Source organism: Vicugna pacos, chromosome 30, assembly GCF_048564905.1.
Source record: "Vicugna pacos chromosome 30, VicPac4, whole genome shotgun sequence".
NCBI lineage: Eukaryota > Metazoa > Chordata > Mammalia > Artiodactyla > Camelidae > Vicugna > Vicugna pacos.
In genome coordinates, this window is record NC_133016.1 from 11,530,418 (window position 1) to 11,540,401 (window position 9,984).

Below are 9,984 nucleotides of genomic sequence, written 5' to 3' on the forward strand. Positions count from 1 at the left end.
AAGGAAACTTCCAGATGAACGGTGAAGGCAAATAGTGTAAAATTGGTGAAATAAAAATACTTACATTAAGATATCAAGCACATTTTGGTTCAGATCATTTAGAGAATCACATTGATTTACATGGGTCAGAATGAAGAGTCCATAAAGATGGTTGTTTTTTAACGACACAGTTATTTTTCTAAGTGCAACCAAGCAGTTGACCCAAAATTATGTCAGATCCTGAAAAGAGCTGTCGCTCCCACACCTGCCACACAGATAGGGTGCCACCTAATGGATAGAATGAGTCCACGAGTAACGAGGCACTGCTGTGTCTAAGAGGAGCAAAGAACGCGAGAACCGTTAAAAACAATGTTTTCAGTCGTCACTAGAACAGCAGCTGCTGGAGATGATGATAACCCCAGGAGAGCCCACCCACTCCTTCAGCTCTTCCCAGACAGAAAGTCGGCGCCCTCACAGCCGAGTTTAGGAGAAGTCCTCACCTCTTCCTTGGTGGCAAGTCTCGTCTCCCCAGAGGGAGAGCAAAACCAGTCCTGAGGCAACCTCCCGTGGTGAATAAATCAGAGAGAAGAGGAGGAGTTGTTGTCACTCTCCTCTCCTTTCCCGTGCTTAAATAAATCAATCTCACTTTTTTTTTTAATGTAGTTGGTTTTAAGTTGTCTCAGTTTAGTGGATACACAGTAGATTATGGAGAAGTAAAATAGGTGATCTATATACAACCCCTTTAACTGAACTGGAAGTCACTGACACTAGACCTTACATAGCTGTAAGATAATTTTTACTTATATTCTACAGTTTTACAAATTACATGACTCTTTCTGATTTAGGGAGAGATATGATTAAAATAGATTCAGCTACTTCCATTCCACAATGAAGACTTGCTTCTCTCAATATCACAAGGCCTTCTTCAACAATCTCCTATTTTTCTACTTAGAACATCTAACCAAATATCATAAATCATACTATTAACATATTAAATGCTCAGACAATGAGCCCTTTGGGTCAACTGGACACTTTATTTAGGCTCAAAGCAAATATATGCTCTTTCATCAAATGTGGTAGAGCAAAATATTGTGTAATATAAATGTGTACCTTCATCCTCTCAAGAAACTAGCCAATTTCTTGATGGCTGTTCTGAGATGGAACTAGTGAAGTCAGACTTTTCTATTTAACTTTACTGGCTAATAATCCAGTGAGTTAACTGTAACTGTTTTTTTTTGTTTTTTTTTTTTTACAATCACTGGGGATGCTTAAAAAAAACAATTCTGATCACAATCTCAGAAATTCTGATTTAATTTGTCTGGGTGGGTTCCATGCATTTGTTTTTTTTTTTTTAAAAGTTCCCCTGGAGAACCACTGGGTTGGGCCAGGAGTCATGCCCTGGGGTTAAAGAACCCCGAGGCAAAGCAGCATTTAAACACAAAGCACTGAATTCCAGCCAAGTAATCTTTCTTTAATGGAACACTATAGAAAACTACTTAATGACTGAGAAGATGCCATAAAAACCTTGGCAAGGTAATGTGTGAAAAGTAATCAGATAATGTCACTATAGTTTTTAAATTCTAGTTTTGCTTCCTCATGATACACCACATAAACCTTGGAATTCAGGATATTAATGATCTGTTTAGGACCATGTATAATAATGAAAGAATTAACTTTTGTTTTATGTAATTGCTCCTGATTTTATGTAATTTTTATATGTGTGTGGTTTATGTAGTATATGTTCTTAATTGGCAGGGGGAGGTAATTAGGTTTTATTTTATTTTTAGAGGAGGTACCGGGGATTGAACCCAGGACCTCAAGCATGCTAAGCATGCACTCTACCACTTGAGCTATATCCTCCCCCCTGTAATATATATTCTTTGTATTAAATTATTCTGTACTCTCTCTCTACTATTTCTCTACTGTGACCAGAGAATGAGAAGAGACAGATTATAACATTGAGAACAACAATTCTAAATTCCCCCATCCTATGGTGGACTGAAACATCACTCTTGTACAGCTAAACATATATTAAATGTATTCTTGACCCTCACGTCATTGACACAGGTTACGCAGTGTATCCCATAGACAGTCCCTATTCTTGAAGAGCTAATCATCTGAGTATAAGAAGTATCTATTCTAAAAGGAGGCATTATTATTTGGGAAAAAACTTCTTATGAGTGGGATATATATATAAAGACAGGGTTAAGATTCATAGCTCAATACACTGTGTCCACAAGCCAGCTGAGCAAGAACTTTCTCTTCTGCTGCAGATGAACAAGCATCAGGAAAACCATCAAACCTGTAATAACTGAACACTGGGCACAACAGTAGCTTCTTCAGTGGAGAATACGGTGGAAATGTATGTAGTCGGAAGAAGCAATAGCCTAGGAGGATCACTGGATCAAAAGCAAATGGTTTACCACGGTTTGATATCATAAAAACTGATGGGATGGTTTGGAAGACAGCTTGCACTAAAGGAGAACCCAGATTGAGTCTGTGGAGCAATATGTTGCACTGTCACTTTTTATTAAGCACATCATCCTATCAAACATATAACTGAGTATCTAGAGAGACATAGTTAATAGTTTCTCTATTTCCCCATCTCTGTTGTCATGGCAACAAATATAGAAGACCCACTGGGTGATCAGTCATCTGAAATGAAGGAGAGAAATTCTAATATAAACTTCTCTATTTTCTTTTGCTTGAGAAGAAGCAGTCAGAAGCCCATTAAATGGGATCCTATTAAACACTGATTTCTCCCAAATTTTTGTGACTCACTATTATTTTCAGACTTCAGATCATCTGTCAAAGTAGATGTTAAGATCTTCTGCCAAAGTAGAAACTTTTCATGTGGCTCTACTTGTAAAATATAGGCTCTTTTAATTATATTTGTAAAATTGTTCTCTCCCTCTCCTTGATTTATGTCTAATGAATATATTCAAGTGAGTTCTTTGTCTCCATGTATCTTATCATGAGTGATTCTGCTATGAAAGAATAGCTATCAATAGATCATTGCAAACTTCATTTTCAGCAACAGAAGCAATTACAGGCATCTTTACCCCAAACACTATGGAAATGGCAACTGAAATTAGTATTACTTCTTGGTTGACTCCCTCATGAATTTTTTCATTCTAATATTTTTGCTTCTTGAAGTTTCTAACTACAGAACAAAGTACAAATAAAGTTCATCCATGTTATAAGCTACACCAATTAATACACTTGATAAGAGGCCTCTAACAAACATGGTGAATCCCTAAATTTTAGTAGTATAGGAGCAGAATAGCATTTTTGAAATATTTACTGGGGTGTGGAATTTTCTAATTCCTATTTGTCTTCAATTGACTCTCTAGCCATTGAATCAAATCACTGTATTACTCAGAGGAAGGAAGAGTGCAATCTAGAACAAAGTAATCATTATTTTACTTTAATTTTCCAAACTATTATTTTTTATTTTAGAAATTACAAACAGTAAAATTTACCTTTTGTGGTGTATAGTTCTGTGGGTTTTAACAAAGGCATAGAGGGGAGGATATAGCTCACACGGTACAGCATGTGCTTAGCATGCATAGGGTCCTGGGTTCAATCCCCAGTACCTCCTCTAAAAATAAATAAATAAACCTAATCCCCCACTTAGTAAAAAATAATTTAAATTAAAAGAACTAAATTAAAAAAACACAAAGGCATAGAGTAATGTATCCACCATAATAGTCATGACACAAAATAGTTCATCACATCCCAAGTTCCTTGCCTGCCCTTCTAAAGACAGCCTATTCCTCAGACCTGCAACCCCGGGAACCATTCATCTGATCTCTGTCTCTGTAATTTTGTCTTTTTCTACAATCTGTGCATAATTTCTTTCACTTAGCAAAATGCATTTTGAGTCATCTGTATCGTTACAGGAATCAATTGGTTGTCTTTCTTACTGACAGTATACACTGGAATAGAACTAAGAGTCAGAAATAAATACTTCCATTGACGATCAGTTGATTTTTGAAAAGCACAGCAAAACAATTTCTTTTCAACAAATGATGCTGAGACAAGTGGATATCCACACAGAGAAAAATAAAGTTAGGCTCCTACCACACATCATATACAAAAATTAACTAATGCTGGATCAAAAACCTAAGTACAGTAGTTAGTATCTGCAAATCCCAAACTACTATACTAACTACTGTACATAAAATAGGCAAGCAGCAAGGTCTTGCTGCATAGCACAGGGAACTACATTCAATACCTTGTAATAGCTTATAATGAGAAAGACTGTGAAAAGGAATATAATATATATATATATATATATATATATATATTACATATATATGTAACTGAATCACTCTGCTGTACACCAGAAATTAACATAACATTGTAAACTGACTATAGTTCAATAAAAAAATTTTTTTAAATAGAATTTTAAGTAGAAAAATCCCCTAAGTATAGGAGTTAAAACTATCAAACTCTTAGAGGAAAACATAAGAGTAACTCTTTGTGACCTCAGTTTAGGCAATGGTTTCTTAGAAAAGACATCAAAAGCACATGGGACAAAATTTTAAAAGAAAAACAAAAATTGGATCATGTCAATTTAAATTTTTGTGTTTCTTGATCTTCCAGAAAGTCAAATGACATGATATGGGAGAAAATGTTTGCAAGTCATATATCTATTTATTTAGGTCTTTAATTTCTTTCAAGGATATTTTAAAACGTCTGTACATTTGTCTTGAATTTCTTGTTGAATTTATCCCTAGTGATTTTAGTTTTGATGCTATTGTAAACAGAATTTTTTTCTTAATTTTATTTTCTGATTGTTACTTACTAGTGTATAGGCATGAAATTGTATTTTGATCTTGTATTGTCTTTAAACACTTTTAAATCTTCATTCTTCTTTCAAACAGGTATTGCCTCAGTAGCCCTGTAGTCCAGGATTTTGTGTGAATTATAATAATACAAAGAATTTTTTAAAGATATTAAGAAAGCAATAAGTAAACATTAGTTCATTTGAATGAAATGTCTCTAATATTTTGACATATACTTTTCCTATGCCAATTTTAGAGCACATAACTCTATGAAGCATGAACGATTCTTAGGAAACAGAAAGAAATTTCTGTGAGTTCCATGACAAGTAAGTTCTAAATGTCACAAATAGGTAGTAACATTTAGCCAGGTCCACAAAACTATCTTTACTTGTACGTGATCTTATTTGGGTGTGCATTATTGTGAGGACTTGTGAGTGTGTGAATCAATCACCAAATAATCCAGCACCTCTGGTTCCTGACCAGATCCTAGACTGACCCCTGCCTCATCCTAGACTGACCCCTGCCTCACAATGCTCAATTAGGAAGACCTCTGCCTTTAATGGCCTTGGAGTTAGGTGGCTAAGAAGAAAAAGTTAGCATAAAATTGAAAGCACAATGATTCAAAACTGCTCCTTTTATGTAAAGGGGGAAGAAAAAACCCTGCAGAAATGTTCTTCACTTTAGAAATTAAGGAAAAAGTAGAAACCAAATTTAACAAAGCTATAAAACAACTCTATATAGTTGGCATTTTCACATTTTCGTCATCTTATTTCTAAGAGGCATTAACTTTTCAATACAGAGTCATTGTAACAAAAATCCAGCACTGTTGAATGATCACAATAAATCAGCTGTTCAAAGGAAATTTTAATTTATAACACAGTTACTGAATGCATTTGCTGTAATTACACAAGGATCAATCCATAGGATTTGAGAGGGGCTGAGTAACATTGATTTTCAAAGTTACCCATAAATCACTGAAACAAAGCACAGGTGCTAAAGTTAGACCGTTGAGCGAAGCTGTACTTTTAATTACGCCGATTATTCCCTGAGCTATGTGATCCGGGCAAAGGGAATTAACATAAACTATGCATTATGTCATACCTCTAGCTCATGACTAAATCAAAGATAACTGGGTATGTACGCCTTCATTTGTACTCCTATGTACGTTTAAATGATTTGACAAATGGAAACAGGGGAGCTGAGACTTGGAAATACTGTGTTTACTACCTGTGGAAGATTAAATGCGTCCTAAAATGTTCCCAAGGGACCACAGTGGTAAAATGCTCTCAGACAGGACTGCAGGGTGCCCGAGAGATAATCTGAAATCACAGGTCAGTTCCAAGTACAAGTTCCAAATGTACGTGAGATGTCTGCAACCAAGATTATTTGGGCGAACTGGGAATAGAGAACCAACTTCAGCAAATGGAACACTCATTGTTTTGATCCATTCTGTTGCTTGCTGTCTCAAAAATTTCTAACTCATATATTTCTCCATATATCTTTTTATACCGGTCAACATGGGGAGTAGGAGTCACAAAAATAATCTTGATTCTTGCTGTATCTCAGCCTGGTAGACACTGAGCCTGTGAGGTACGGTAAGTGTAGGAGACAGACAGGAAAACTGACCAGGGGTCCAGGGTAATTCAGGGATAAAATTTAAACATAACTGCTTTTCTTAATAAAGTTATATCTCTTCCTTCTACATTAATGTTACATTTTTCTGATAAAATCTGGTCATTCTATCAGAAAGGTGGTGTTCTTGGCACTCAGGAAATAAAACTATAAAACCACAGTACAGCTGAAAAATGTTTCCATTTTTTTGGTTTTGTCAAATTATTTGAAATACCTTTTACTTAAGTAACAGATTCGTAATCTTTACATCTTTCTACTTTACATAGTTCCAGATCATATCTTTCTTGATGCTGCCACCTGCCAGATGTCTACTCACACTTCCAGGCCCATCTATAGTCCATTTGTTCCACATCGTGCCTCTAACACAAGTCTTTGCGCATGAAAGGCAGAATGACAAACCAGACAGAATATGAGTTTTGAACAGTGAGTTCAAATACCTACCTCAAAAACCATTTTTGAAGTCTGTAGTATTAATAATATCAACACAAATTGAAGCCCTACTAAATTCCAGGCACTGTGTAAAGAACTTTATATACACAAACCAATTCATTTACCAGTGAGGAAGCATGAGTATCATTTATTACAGACACGGCGAAAGTGAACACAGGGAGATAGATCAGGGAACCTGTTGGCAAGGGTCAGAGCTAGGATTCGACCCCAGGCATCTGTGCTCTTAAACCTCTTTGTCACACTTTCTTAATTTTAATAAATTCCAATATTATCATAAAATATCTATAGAATTTGTGCCTACATTCTACACTGGGGTCTTAGAGTAGGAAAAAAACAGACGTATTTAGATGGACATTTTAGATGGGAAGAGTTGGATACCATTCGAATTATAGCAAACAAAAGTGGCAAGTGAGGCATGGCCTCTGGCTGGAGCCAATATTCCAAGTCTCTTGCTATGGGCTGGGCAAGCAGCCCGTGGGGAAAGCAAGGGGCTGGTTGGGCAGAATAAACATTGAAAGTTGTGTCCTGGATGGAGGACTCATGTGAAAGCCAGACAGCAGAGGGAAAACAAAACCAAACAAACAAGCAAAAAACAAAACAAAACAAAACTGACTTTGCAATCAAAAGGAATTCAGGGACCAAATGAGCTGAGACAAAAGCCCAACAAAAAACTGAACAACTTAAGAACATAGAGCTATTACGATTCAACAAAAAATGAGACTGTTTAGAGTCAATCCAGTGCGGTGATGACTCTTCTCCATTCCAGACCTACTTCTATAGGGCTGCATTGGAAATATTGAAGGAATTAATTTAGACCAGCGTCTTCAAACATTCCTTCTCAGACTCCTGGATCAGATAATCATTGAGTTATTACAAAGGATCCAACTGTTAAATCAGACTCAACTGAACCAGAGGTCACATTCAGTATGAAGCTTTATTAAAAGCTTCTAGGATACAGGTAGCTGTGAAGCACAAAGTAGAGAGAGGAGTGAGATTGTCAACAGTTTCCCAGGTCCTTTCTTGCCAGCTCAGACTACACTAACTTAGGAAGCCTGTAAGTAACGTAAGATGTTACATTAATTACACAGAAGGGAGCTTTTTCAGTCATGAAACATCTCTATTATATACTCGATAGCTACATAGCTTGTGTGATGTTCTCCAGAGAGCTAAGCCCTATAAATCCATACATCTCAGTCTGATTACTATATGTAAGCTAACTAGGACAATGACATTGTGCTAATGTGGCTTTCCCTTTTAGATCGAGCTACTGAGATCTAAGCTGTCTCTCAAATTAGAAACCTCAGATTCTCCAAACTTTTTTTTTAATCTTTCCAGTGCACTTTGGAAATTTTACTTTCTAAATAGCCCTTGATTCCCTATTGTCTTGTACTGCTAAGCTCTTATCCTTCTCGGATTATTGCAACAGCCTTTAAAACTAGTGTCCTGAGCTCCAGACTTGTTCCTCCTCTAAGTTGTCCTTGAAACTACCATCAAAATCAATGTATTTTCTTTTCCCCTTCTTCGAGACAAGTTTCATTATATTGCCCGGTATTTAATTCACTTTGTTTTCACATTGTCACAATGCTAAAGTTAAGGACCTATAATTTCCAAGTTGTTTATAGCAGAACTCTGTATCTTATACTCTACTCCAGCAATATCAAACTGTTTATTGAAAGCATTTTTTATTTTCCACATAACTCTGATTATCATCACTCCACATTATCTGCCTGGTAAGAATCTAAATTATTTCAGAACCCCATTTGGATGTTGGTTCTTTTATGTTTCAAGTTTTCTCTATATGTTGTGCACAATCCTATAGTCGCACTTTGAACTGAAAATAAATTTCTTAAAAACAAATTATTTTCACTTTTTGGTCTACCCTCCTCTACCCTAAGTTCTGGAGACACAGTCTCTCTGGCAGTCATCTCTGTTGGTTACACCAGTGTTATTCATTATGTTAAAACATATTGCAGTATATTTGGAAAAAGTTCAAAAGAAAAAAATTAACTTAGTAATACCCCTTTAAGAAATTTATGTTGAACTAAGTCTCTTAGCAGCAAGAAAGGAATCTCTTTTCATAGAATTCCTATAAGTTATAGACGGCAAATTCATGCATTATTTCATGTAATTCAAGGTCTATGTCAGGTCCTTGGTTGAGAGAATACAGCAATGGGAACACTAGTTAAACGTTTTATGGCTAAAATAATTTTGACTGGCCATGAAATTAAAAATATTTCAAGTTCAAGGGTGGAGAGGTGACACAGGTTAATGAGTATTACCCTTTCTTTAATTTAAACATTACGAGTTTTCAACAACATGTAAAGTAGATATTCAAATAACTGAAAATGTTGTATACCTCAAAATGATAGAGAACAATTTTTATTAGGTTCCTCATTATTAACAGGACACTACTGAATAGACCAGATTGCAGATTTCTAGAAACTCTACAAAAATACATTCACTTAATTCATAGAATTGATATTGGAAGAAACCATGATTTGAACTAGTTTAGATGTGTCATATATATATATACATATATAATACATAATGGAATATTACTCAGTCATAAACAAGAATAAAATAATGCCATTTGCAGCAAAATGGATAGACCTAGAGATTATCAGATTATGCGAAGTAAGTCAGACACAGAAATACAAATATCATATGATATCACTTATATGTGGAATCTAAAAAATGATACAAATGAACTTATGTACAAAACAGATAGAGACTCAAAGACACAAAATAAAGTTTCGTTACCAAAGAGGAAAAGGGAAGCATAAATTAGGAGTTTTGGATTAGTAGATACAAACTACTACATATAAAATAGATAAACAATGAGGTCCTACTACACAGCACTGGGAAATACATTCAATGTCTTATAATAACATATAATAAAAAAGAACATGAAAAAGAATATGTATGTATAACTGAATCACTCTGTTGCATACCACAAACTAATACAACATTGTAAAGCAACTAGCCCTCAATTAAAAAAGAAAGAGTCTCTATCCCTAATTCTTGTGTTTTTATCTCTAAAATATAAAAGTTTACAGGCATTTTAACTTGAATGAATGCAACAGCTTGGAAAACAGAGGGTACAATGTCCTCTGTCATAAAGAATCATGACAAT